This window comes from Bos taurus, chromosome 5 (assembly GCF_002263795.3).
Source record: "Bos taurus isolate L1 Dominette 01449 registration number 42190680 breed Hereford chromosome 5, ARS-UCD2.0, whole genome shotgun sequence".
NCBI lineage: Eukaryota > Metazoa > Chordata > Mammalia > Artiodactyla > Bovidae > Bos > Bos taurus.
In genome coordinates, this window is record NC_037332.1 from 20,661,758 (window position 1) to 20,675,650 (window position 13,893).

Below are 13,893 nucleotides of genomic sequence, written 5' to 3' on the forward strand. Positions count from 1 at the left end.
CTGTATCAGAAATGGTAGTTAAAATTTCAGACCTTTTTGTCAATTACTGGTCTTATATCCAGCACAACCCTTTCACTTCTACCCCAATTATGGCTTTCCCTGACCCCTGACTTCAAATCATCAAAACAGATTTCCCCAAACAGGCTCTTTTCCACAGTATGATCCAGGCATCCACTTCCTAAATCCCTATACCTGATTTTGCAGGTAATTAGTTCCAGTTAAGGTAAATGAGGGCTTCTCAGGTGGCTCAGTGGTAAAGAATCCTCCTGTCAATGCGGGAAATGTGGGTTCGATCCCTGAGTCAGGAAGATCCCCTGGAGAAGGTATCTGGTATTGCTGGAATCCAGTATCCCTCTAGTATTGCTGCTTGGAAAATCCCATTGACAGAGGAGCTTGGCGAGCTAAAGTCCATGGGGTCACAAGAGTCAGACAGGACTTAGAGACTAAACAACAAGAGCAAATGTAAATCAATACATATGATATTGAGTGTTATTTACAGTTAAGACGAAGTTTGAAACATCAAGTGCTATTTTGGGTGGCCCTGAGGACATCCGATAGCACATGTCCTCAGCACCTAATGCAGAGATGATAGGCATGTAATTCTTGCCAAAGAACTTAGTCTACTATCTTTAAGAAATTCAATGATTCAGATTCATAACACGTACATTAAGAGTGAAATCGAAGAGTAGATAGGTTGTCCCAAATCTAATTTTGGACTAAAAGAGGCTGACCCACTCTACAGAATTCCCAAGTCTGAGAACTTTATGACCAAATAGCCACATTTACAATTAACTATTATGATCTAAAACCAGGAGTAAGAAGAGTCCTCTGTGACACAACAACTGAGCAAGATCCAGAGTCATTCAGTGTTAATCCCATGATGGGAAGAAAGCAAAGAGAGAGTTTGGTTGTTGTGATGCCACCCTCGCAGGGCATTAGTCTGTATTCCAAATTTTAAATATAGTCTACACTGACTATGCGGAGAAGGAAATGCCAACCCGCTCCGGTATTCTTGCCTGAAGAATCCCGTGGACAGAGGAGCCTGGCAGGCTACAGCCCATGGGGTCACAAAAGTTGGACAGGACTTAGCGACTAAACCACCACCACCACATTGATTACTAATGGCCCCGTATCAGACTTGTGAGTTTCAACTTTCTGAAGAGAATGAACATTGACTATTCTCTGCCATATGCACAATTCTTAGAATACTCTTTAGCCCAGATATTAATAATATTAATTGGCTGATAATACTTAAATCTGTGATATACACTCCCAGAGAAAAGATATCCAGTAGACTGAAATGCTGCTACACTTAATAATTTCGCATATCTTAGAATAAACCAGTATATATTTCATTAGAACATCTTCTTACTGCTCTGCCCTACTTTTAGTAAAAAATATTTTCAGTGAAGTGATGCAATTTCTCTCTGCCATTAACCTCCCATTTGCTCCTGTAAAGATGTTCCTCTTTATTAAAGAATGTTTCTGTTTGCCAGGCCAGGCACTTAAAACACAACCAATGTTCTCAATTTGTATTTGGTTTGGAAGATAATACTGAGAATTGTTCATATCTAAATATACAACTGGACACTTATGGATCAATGGCCAAAAGGAATGTGTCATCTAATTACAAGAATATGTGAATAACTAAGAACACTTACAGCTTACTTTTATAGACTCTACCATTATTCCTGGCTGAGAAATCCCATGGACAGAGAAGCCTGCTGGGCTACAGTCCACACGTTTGTTCATGTATACCTCATTTCCTGTGCCTTCCATAGTTATACATCTACTAAATTAAGGCTAAATTTGCACTGAAGAGGGAAAACTCCCTGAAACCCTCCATCCAGAATACTTATTTCTCAGCTTTGGGATCATTTTTCATTATATTTCCAAAACTTTCAGTCCACAGTCAGTCCCTTGAGAGGGGAATCAGAACAAATAGTATGTCAGTGTACAATGACATACTCGCCATTATACAATGTTGTCATACTTGTCATACATACAATGACATACTCCGTCCATAAAGATAGCATTCAGTCTCCATAAATAAGGATGAGGAGATTGAGAACATCCATAATGTGCCTCAGGATTCATGGTGACATGATAGTTACTTTGGCGCTTCGTTCACTGGAAAAGGAGTAAGTCTGGAGAAAGTTCCTACTTCGAAACATCCGAATACACATGAAGATCTCAGGCCTGAGGAGTTTAAAGAAGTTTAGTTTTAGCCACATTTTTCCTGGCTCTTTTATCAGAATCAACAAGCCCAAGCACTATGATTCATGCAGTTGAAACCCTTCCATATCTGAAACTGTCCTCCTGTTTGTCTGCTTGATCTAGTCAGTACTTTGGCTTTGCATTTTTATATATCTCCATCCATAGATCCTTATATCTGTGTAAGACACTTTTCTTTTCTTTTCTTGTAATTTTCCTGGCTTTTTTTTTTTTTTTGTCCAATCAGTAGTATATGTTCATTCTCTACCTAACTTCACTCTTGATATCATGTACTCTTTTGATGCCAAGAGCACCTGTATGTCTAGGCAGGACATATCTTCTACACTGGCTTCGTTTATATGTACTGAGCTTACCTCATTCATTCTACCTTACTTCCAGTTCTAACTAGGGAACAGAAAATGAGATAATCATAGCTAAGCTATCAGCAGTGGCCACAGGACTGGAAAAGGTCAGTTTTCCTTTCAATCCCAAAGAAAGGCAATGCCAAAGAATGCTCAAACTACCACACAATTGCACTCATCTCAAACACTAGTAAAGTAATGCTCAAAATTCTCCAAGCCAGGCTTCAACAATATGTGAACCATGAACTTACAGATGTTGAAGCTTGTTTTAGAAAAGGCAGAGGAACCAGAGATCAAATAGCCAACATCCGCTGGATCATCGAAAAAGCAAGAAATTTCCAGAAAAACATCTATTTCTGGCTTATTCACTACGCCAAAGCCTTTGACTGTGTGGATCACAATAAACTGTGGAAAATTCTGAAAGAGATGGACATAACAGATCACCTGACCTGCTTATTGAGAAACCTGTATGAAGGTCAGGAAGAAACAGTTAAAACTGGACATGGAACAACAGACTGGTTCCAAATAGGAAAAGGAGTACGTCAAGGCTGTATATTATCATCCTGCCTATTAGCTTATACGCAGAGTACATCATGAGACATGCTGGGCTGGAAGAAGCACAGTCTGGAATCAAGATTGCCGGGAGAAATATCAATAACCTCAGATATACAGATGACACCATCCTTATGGCAGAAAGTGAAGAGGGGAACTAAAAAGCTTCTTGATGAAAGTGAAGTAGAGAGTGAAAAAGTTGGCTTAAAGCTCAACATTCAGAAAACGAAGATCATGGCATCTGGTCCCATCACTTCATGGGAAATAGATGGGGAAACAGTGGAAACAGTGTCAGACTTTATTTTTCTGGGCTCCAAAATCACTGCAGATGGTGACTGCAGCCATGAAATTAAAAGACACTTACTCCTTGGAAGGAAAGTTATGACCAACCTAGATAGCATATTTAAAAGCAGAGACATTACTTTGCCAACAAAGGTCCATCTAGTCAAGGCTATGGTTTTTCCAGTGGTCGTGTATGGATATGAAAGTTGGACTGTGAAGAAAGCTGAGCACCGAAGAATTGATGCTTTTGAACTATGATGTTGGAGAAGACTCTTGAGAGTCTCTTGGACTGCAGGGAGATCCAACCAGTTCATTCTAAAGGAGATCAGTCCTGGGTGTTCATTGGAAGGACTGATGCTAAAGCTGAAACTCCAATACTTTGGCCACCTCATGTGAAGAGTTGACTTATTGGAAAAGACTCTGATGCTGGGAGGGATTGGGGGCAGGAGGAGAAGGGGACGACAGAAGATGAGATGGCTGGATGCCATCACCAACTCTATAGACATGAGTTTGGGTGAACTCCGGGAGATGGTGATGGACAGGGAGGCCTGGCGTGCTGTGATTCATGGGATGGCAAAGAATCGGACACTACTGAGTGACTGAACTGAACTGAACTGAACTGAAGCTGTCAAAACCACTTGGAGGTCAGTAAGAATTTTCAACTGTGCATTAACTTTTTTCACTGTACAGAAAGCTAAAAAGGCATAATCTGAGCACATTTTAAGTTTTTGGAAAAAGGAATATTATCTTAAGGGTCTTTTCTTTATTCACAGTTGCTATGGTCCACCCAGTATATCTCTCCTTTCTTTGCACTGCTCCCTCTCTACTACTGCCCTATATAAGCACACAGCTTTTTCCCCAGAGTTAAGTGACTCAGTTTTCCCCAGCTGAATGAGTTCTCAGAGTGCCCACTGTCTTTCCTCCTTAAGCAAATTGTCAGTTTGCTGAGACCTGTCTGTTTATTGTCAAATTATAGGATTATAAAGCCAAACATGATCATGATTCATTAGCATGTTTAGATTTTAAGTTATAGACAATATTAATAAAGGCTCTAAAAATATAGGAAAGCATGTACTTATAGAAGAAATGTATAAGATAGTCAAATGTAAAGATATCTTTAGAAAAAAATATTATCATAAGACAAATATTTCATTTTAATTATACTAAGAGAAATTATGTCAATTACACTAAGAGAAATTATTAGCATGTAATTACAGATTAAGCTAATGACAGAAAAATTAAAATGTTATATTATTTTTCAAATGTTCTTATAAATACAGTAACCTATTTAAATTACCACCAAATACAGATCTTTTTTCATATGTATTAAATTTCTAATGTTGCTAATATATCGTATTCCCACAAATGGTATCGTGCTTTCTAATAATGACCGTTTCTTTTTAATGGTTTTACATATTTGTTTATTTTTATTTTTCACCTTTTATTTTTGGCTGTCCTGGGTCTTTGTGGTTGTGAGGAGCTTTTCTCTAGTTTTGGTGAGCAGAGGCTACTCTCTGGTTGTGGAGTGCAGGCATCTCATCGAAGTGGTTTTCTTACTGCAGAGCCCAGGGTCTAGGACCTGTGGGTTTCGATTGTCGCGGCACATAGGCTCAGGCGTTGCGATTCCTGGGCTCTCAAGCACAGGCTCAGTAATTGTGGCACACAGGCTTAGTTGCCCAGTGGCATGTGGGATCTTCCCGGATCAGAGATAGAACCCATGTCTCCTACATTGGCAGAGCCTTTACTGCTGAGCCACCAGGGAAGCCCTGACCATTTCCTGTAACTCATTATCACAATTCTGATAAATTACTCACAAATAACCTTTAAGAAGATTGGACTTGATAATAAAGCTCACCATAATAATTCCAGATGGAAAATTTTTTTCAGTATTATTATACTTCTGATTGGTAATTTATTTTTCATATAAGTTCTGTTTAAACTTAATACTGATAAAGAAAATTACAGCAATATTCTCTTGATAGCCTAAATAAAATTATTTTATTTTTGGCTTGCATGTCCTATTTTTGATATTACACTAAATAATAAATAAAATCTCCCTGGATTGATAAATTCTATTCAATATACACATTACTAGGTTATGCATCTTTTACTCCCATTTATACAATATTAAAAAGTGATTTTTTTAAATGTACCTCCACATTATCAGTAACCTTTAATACTAGAAAAGAACAAATTATTGGGCTTAAAAGATATCTTAATTAAGGCTAGCATAGTTTAAAGTATAAAATCTTTTTTCATTTTTCATCATTTCTGACAAGTAAACTTCAGGAGACCAAAAAATTTTAACAAGTGAAAAAAAAAAACTATGCAGTATTAGGAGGGAAAAAAACCTACTGAGATATTTTGTTTATTATTCAGTAAGTAAAGTGTCACTATCATTAAGCTTGATAGACTTGAAAGTAAAAGAAATTTATTTGTACAGTCGTGTCCGACTCTTTGCAATTCCATGGACTACAGCCTGTCCTACTCTGTCCATGGAATTCTCCAGGCAGGAGTACTGAAGTGGGTTGCCATTTCCTTCTCCAGATAGACTTGAAGCAAGTAGTATTTTAAATGGGAGATTTCAATGCTTCCTAAACATATAATGAATTACTGGAAGGGATTACTTGTTTTACAAATAAAGGACTTTCATATGTGAAACACAGAGTATCTTATCAAAATATTCCCTTTTATTCCTTTCCTAATAGAATGGTTAATTTTCTAAACTTCATTGATGAGAAGTCATATATTCTATCCATTATATTTATTTGCTTCATAACATGTGAGATAAAATTTCACTATTATTTTACTTGTCCTTGAAAGAATGCCTGGTCTCCTTAAAGCAGTATTTCAAAAGTAATTAGTTTGCTTTTTAACAAGACACATATGCATTTATTCTAAATAAAAGCTTCAAATGAGATTTTTTACAATGGGTTATTTAGAATTCTTCCTGTACTTTCTATATCCTGGCAACCTTAATGATATTCAAGAGGAAATCTCCAGACACACTTATAAACAAAAACAGGGCCCATTTTATTGTTACTACTTTTAATCTGTTTTTGTATCTTAGTGTGTAGCTATGTACCTTTCCATATTTCCTTTAATTTTTTAATTTCCTTTAATATTTAGTAATTAAAATCAATCACTATTCATTTAATTTTTTGCATAGCAGTATATAGACTGATGATATAAAACAGTACTTAAGGCCATTTCTGAGTTCCCCAAAAGACAGCATTAAAAACATTGAGTTGTGTTATGAAGGAATCAAGTTAATGAATCTTTAAAAATTAAATGTTTTAATGGAATTTAGTAAATATAGTATAGTCCCTTAGTTATTTAAAAAATACTTATAAAGGATGCTAGTTAGTAGAAATTATTATTATTCATCTATTTTTTTGTGTTTTGCCACAATCGTATCTATCAGTTTATCTGCATGTCTATCTATCTAAACATATATATCATGAACATATATAGTAACTCTCAAAACCCTTTTTTAATATTCTTTGCAATGTATATTATATACTTTTTCAAATATTGATCAAATTGATAAAACTTTAATTAGACTGACAAGAAAAAAGGACAAAAACTACCAATATCAGAAATTAAAGAGGGATTGCACCACAGACCCTACTGATAATGAAAAATAGGGGAATAATATGAAGAACTTAAGGAAATAAACCCAACAAGTTAGACAAAATAAAGCAATTCTTTGAAATTGAATGAATTGTATGAAAATTCACACATGAAGAAATATGTAAACTGAATAGTATTAATTGAGGAAATTTTAATTCGTAGTTTAAAGCCTTCTTAACAAGATGGTTTATATGCCCAAAGTTTTATTGGTAAGTTTCATAAAAAATGTAAGTGAGAAATAACACCAAGGCTATACAACCTCTTCCAGACAATAGGAGAAAATACAGTTCATTATATGAGGTCAGAATTATCCTTCTTTAAACTACCACAAAGATCACACAAGAAGAGATCTACAGATAGATGTTCTTTGAGAACATAGGTTCAAATAAGTTTCAATGTACTTCTGCTGCTGCTGCTGCTAAGTTATGTCAGTTGTGTCCGACTCTGTACGACCCCAGAGACGGCAGCCCACCAGGCTCCACCGTCCCTGGGATTCTCCAGACAAGAACATTGGAGTGGGTTGCCATTTCCTTCTCCAATGCATGAAAGTGAAAAGTGAAAGTGAAGTTGCTCAGCCATGTCCAACCCTCAGCGACCCCATGGACTGCAGCCCACCAGGCTCCTCCGTCCATGGGATTTTCCAGGCAAGAGTGCTGGAGAATGTACTTCTAGTGCACATCAAATTCAGAAACATGTAAAGGAACAATGCAACACAGCCACGTAAAATTTATCCTGGTGATTCAAGATTGGTTAAATATTTTAAAATTATTCAATGTAATCCACCATACTTGCAGACTAAACAAAACAAAAAAAAAAAAACATAGGATCATATCAACTAATATAAGGAAAGCACTTGACAAAAATTCAATATCCATTCATAAAATGAAAAGCAGCCTGCTAGGAAGAAAAAGAAACTTCCTTTGCAGCTGATAAAGTGTATCCAAATATATCATTTGCAAAGATGTGGATAAAATTTAAGGACATTATAGAGGAGGACAAAGCAGCAGAGGAAGATAAATACTGTAGTATCTCACCAATATGTGCAATCTAAAAAAGCCGGACTCATAGAAATGGAGTAGACTGATTATGATCAGAGGCTGGGGTGAGGGCTGGTGATGAGATTTTTGGTCAAAGGATACAAACTTCAATTATAATAGGAAGTTCAGGGCATCTAATATACAACATGGAATATTACAATTGTGTGCCCTGATTGTGATAGTAGTTACATGAAGCTATGCATGTGTTAAGACACATTGTTTCCTGTTGAAAGAAGAAAACGTAAATTTTAATGTATTATAGTTTACAAAATACAAGCATTCAGATATACTGTCACATATCTTTCATAGTTATGTACTCTAACTCAGTAATTCTTTTTTAATAAATAAGAGGACACTCTCTGCTGTCTCTTGCCTTGTTTATTTCTCTAGATATCTTTAGCCAAAAATATTAATAACAAGGTTCATCATGACATTTTTTTATCCATACTAGCTCCCAATTTCTCTTTTCATTCATAGATATTTTTTTAACAAAATTTTTTTTGCAAAAATTGGCAAGGAGAACTATATGACTCTATTCCTGGAAGAGTAATAAACTCTATCAGTCAACGTGGCAGGGAACAGAATTCTCATTCCCGTCTCATGATCCAAGGACCATGAAAGGTCCTAAGAAGACCTCTTCAGAATGTGTTTGATATGCATATTTTTAAAGCCTGACTATCCTGTAGACATTAAGTGAGCATGTGTAAAAGATTTATTTAATTCATTAATGAGGGAAGCCACAATTTGGTAAGGCAGGTCCAAAGTGATTCAGAGCAAGCAAAAATACTTATTACAGCAGAAATGATGCTTCAGTTAGATTTTTGACTTAGATACAAAACTGAGTAATGTCCTATAGGTCATTAGAAATGTAATTCTGTTGATATAATTTGAATATCTATCAAATAAAGTTCATTTGCAAAGCTATGATGCAAGAGACAGCTCATTTTTATAGAAGAGTAATTATTTGCACCACTGTTGGTTTTCTACAAATTAACACCTTTACTTCAAAGCCTTTGACTGTGTGGATCACAAGAAACTGTAGAAAATTCTTAAAGAGATGGGAACACCTGACCTGCGTCTTGAGAAACCTGCATGCAGGTCAGGAAGCAACAGTTAGAACTGGACGTGGAACAACAGACTGGTTCCAAATAAAGGAATATGTCAAGGCTGTATATTGCCACCCTCTTTATTTAACTTATATGCAGAGTACATCATGAGAAATGCTGGGTGGGATGAATCACAAGCTGGAATCAAGATTTCTAGGAGAAATATCAATAATCTCAGATAAGCAGACAATACCACCGTTATGGCAGAAAGTGAAGAACTAAAGAGCCTCCTGATGAAAGTGAAAGAGGAGAGTGAAAAAGTTGGCTTAAAACTCAACATTCAGATAACTAAGATCATGGTATCTGGTCCCATCACCTGATGGCAAACAGATGGGGAAACAATGGAAACAATGACAGACTTTATTGTTTTTTGGGTTCCAAAATCATTACAGGTGGTGACTGCAGCCATGAAATTAAAAGATGCTTGCTCCTTGAAAGGAAAGTTATGACCAACCTAGACAGCATATTAAAAAGCAGAGACGTTACTTTGCCAACAAAGGTCTGTCTAGTGAAAGCTATGTTTTTTCCAGTAGTTATATATGGATGTGAGAGTTGGACTATAAAGAAAGCTGAGCACTGAAGAATTGATGCTTTTGAACTGTGGTGTTGGAAAAGAGTCTTGAGAGTCCCTTCGACTGCAAGGAGATCCAACCAGTCAATCCTAAAGGAAATCAGTCCTGAGTATTCGTTGGAAGGACTGATGTTGAAGCTGAAATTCCAATACTTTGTCCACCTGATTCGAAGAACTGACTCATTTGAAAAGACCCTGATGCTGGGAAAGATTGAAGGTGGGAGGAAAGGGAGATGACAGAGGATGAGCTAGTTGGGTGGCATCAACTGACTCAATGGACATGAATTTGAGTAAACTCTGGGAATTGGTGATGGACAGGGAGGCCTGCTGTGCTGCAGTCCATGAGGTCACAAAGAGTCAGACATGACTGAGCAGCTGAACTGAGCTGAGCTGAACTGAATTGAACTTCAAAGCTGTCAAATATACTAATGAATGGTAAATGGGAAGTCAAAGGAAGGTGCGTGCTCCTAGCTGCCTGAAGTGTCACTATATGACCCTGAGAGAATAAACAGTCATCCCTTTGCCTATTTCCAAGTTTTCATAGTATTTTCTTAATAATTTGATATTTACAAGTTAAGGATTGAATAGGTTCATTGTAATTGCAGATATATTTTTTAAGTGACACTGGTAATTAAGATATACAATGCATATGCAACAAGTATGAATCCAAGGCATAGCTCCCTGAGGTAGAAAAATGCCTCTTTTTCAGTTTTCTTTCCTTGGTTTTCTTAATCAAATTAATTGTGGAATAGCCTCTGGCTGCCAGGTAGTTGGGAAAGTCGGCCTTTGTCATTCTAATCCTCACTTACTCTTGTTTATCAACATTCTGTCATGGCTACTTGTCCCATTGTTCCTTGCTCATGCGCATATGTTCACGCCCATATGTTCTACTCTACTCGGAGACCCTATCTTCAGTTTCTCTATGCCATGCCACAGTTTCTCTGCCAAGGTTTCTAAGTGTCCAGCATCTAAAGTCTAGCATGCTAGGCTTACTTTTAGTCACCACCATATAAGAAGTGCCACAGCTCTACAGACAACAGAGGCTTTGAAGAGCTAGGTTATTAAGAGCTAGAATTATGTTTTATGGATCTTGAAAATTAATTTTGAGAGCTCTCTTTTAACAGAAGAACACAAAATGATGAATTCAAAATTAAATATGAAAACAAACCAGCTCCTCTGGTTGCAGCAACTCACAAAAGTGATGGTTCTCTTAGCCTCTGGAGAATACCATCCCCATAGGGCTTTTCTGCATAGAGTCACCATCATTAATTCATCTCCTTACTGCTTATGTGGGACATCTCCAGCTCCATTTCTTGATATGAAAAAACAAAGCAAATTATAAGCAAAGAACTTTGAGTATATTTTCTTCATAACAAACTTGTTAATCCCAGAATATATCTGTGTTTACATGTGTATTAGGGTCTTCCTTGGTGGCTCAGATGGTAAAGCATCTGCCTGCAATGTGGGAGACCCAGGTTCGATCCCTGGGTCGGGAAGTTCCCTGGAGAAGGAAATGGCAACCCTTTCCAGTATTCTTGCCTGGAAAATGCCATGGATGAAGGAACCTGGTAGGCTACAGTCCATGGGGTCACAGAGTCGGACACTACTGAAGGACTTCACTTTAGGTGATATAGGAGGGATTGGTACTAGCATCAAAGGCAGTTTATTATGAAGAGAAAGATGTTTAAGCTTCAGAATTCCACTTTTGCAAAGGTGCTTTCAGGCCCCTGAGAACTCATATTGTCCAACCCATTTGTCCACCTGGAACTCATATTTTTACAGAATTTACAAAAAATGAAGAAATTTAACCACAGGTGGTTAAATGATCATCTCTTTCTGTTGTGACTTCTAGGTAGGCTCTCTTCAAGTGTGGGGAGTAGGGGTTTGAGGGGGACGGGAAGAGAGGCATCAGAGGAAGAATATTCTGGAGATCTGGTAACGGCAAGTTAGGCTTGGCAAAGCAGGGTACATTTATGTGATTTACAGCATATCTGTATACAGTTATATTGTTGCTAACATGATTTCACAGGCCAGTCAGTAGCAGAATTGAGAAACTGAAACTTTTCTAAATTGCCAATAATAAAAAAAAAAAATTAAATTTGACCAAACTTCCTGAGGAATAAGTAAATTACTCTTATTCTATCTGTACATAATGCTATAACAAAATCAATTTTATATGAAAAAGATCATGAAAGAGTAAGCAATCAAAAGGTAAAGGGACAATAAGTATTCTAGAGATGAGTTAGGTAACAAATTGCGCATTTTTCCCGCATCTTGTGATTGTATTCCAGTTCTTTAAAATTTGTAGCTTGTTATAATCTTTTCTTATTCTAAGTTAATTTTTATTTTCATATTTCATTTTGAATTCATGATTTTGTATTCTTTTGTTTAAAGAAGGCTCTCAAAATTAGCTTTGAAGATCCACAAAACATGAGTAAAGCCCTTAATAACCTATATCTTCAAAGCCTCTGCTGTCTTTAGTGTTGAGAAAGGTGTGCAGAAATTGCCATTTTGTCCTTTTAAGTCTTTTATAGCCCTACGTACAGGCTTCAGTCTTGTCTGACTGTGCAACCCTACGGACTGTAGCCCTCCAGGCTCCCCTGTCCATGGGATTTTTCCAGGCAAGAATATTGGAGTGGGTTGCCATTTCCTTCTCCAACTATAGTCCTAAAATTTTATATAATAATAATAAATATAATAATAAAAAATAATCATATAAACACTACAATTAAATGGATTGCAATGTTCCACATTTTGTTTTATGCTGCCATTAACTTGCTGTTCATGAAATAGTCAGGCTGTTTTAAAACTAGTATGATATCCCAGATATTATCAAGCACCTAAAGTTTTTAGATTTACTAAAGAATAGAAAAAAATTCGACCTGTAGTTAGTTATGTAAGCTCAAAAAAATGTATTTATGTATTTGCTTGCTTGCATTTGTTCTTAGAAAAATCTCATAGGTAACCAACATAAAATAATTTCAGATGGGCCAGGTTGTGAATTAAAGTTGTACCAAGCAAGTCTTCAGGTTTTCTCTCCCCATGTCTACTGCTCCCAGAAGCAAACAACAAAAAGTGTGGCAAAGATGTACATTGGCCCATAACAAGAATAATAGTAACTAACCACATATAATGTTTAGCTTATGCTGCTAGCCTATTTTAATGAAGTACTACAAGTACAATGGCCAATGATATATAAGTCCTAAGCTTTGTTTTTAATTTTTAAAAAATTGGTTAAGATTTTCTACTTCAATAGCTAAAAATTATTTTGATACTGTATTTGCTAATAGCCATTCTTCCTATTTAAGATAGCTCATTCTCTCCAAAATCCCATATAAGATCTAATATATGAAGTCTTCATAGATGAAGTGTTATATATGTCAACATATAATTATAACAACATTATAAAACAGAGTGACAGCAATCTTATTTCCGAGGAATTTTTACTAATTATAATGCCTACAGTGTTAAAATGTGAATCATTTTGAGGTTTGAAGCTGAAGATAATTTATTTTTTGAAAGTAAACAGACCATTTTTCTAAAAGATAGCTATAAGATGTTTTCTTATCCAGTTCCTCTTCCCTTGCTTGGAGATTCTCAGCCTTTATGATCGAGAAAATAGAGCAGCTTTCTATGCATCATACTGATTTTAATTTAAGAAGCAAGAGTAATACATCCTCTAAGTTTTTAATCTCACTCTCACATTATCACATTGTTTTTTACTTTATTATTCTTATATTGCAACAACTAGTGCAAAGAATAAATACCTTAGGAACTAAGAGGAAAAACTAGGTCATGTTGCATCTTAGGAGATAATGCCCAAGTAAGCAAAACAGAAGAGAGAAGGATTGAAAAATGCCACATGTTGTAGAGTGGATTTTCTCTAGTATTTCATTGTTTCAGAGTATCAGAAAGTATTGGATTCTTTGCAACCCCATGGCCTGCAGCAAGCCAGGCTACTCTGTCCTCCACTATCTCTTGGAGTTAGCTCAAATCCATGTCCATCGAGTCAGTGATTTCATCCAACTACCTCATTCTCTGTCGTCCCTTCTCCTCTTGCCTTCAATCCTTCCCAGCATCAGTCTTTTCCAATAAGTTGGCTGTTTGCATCACGTGGCCAAAATATTGGAGCTTCA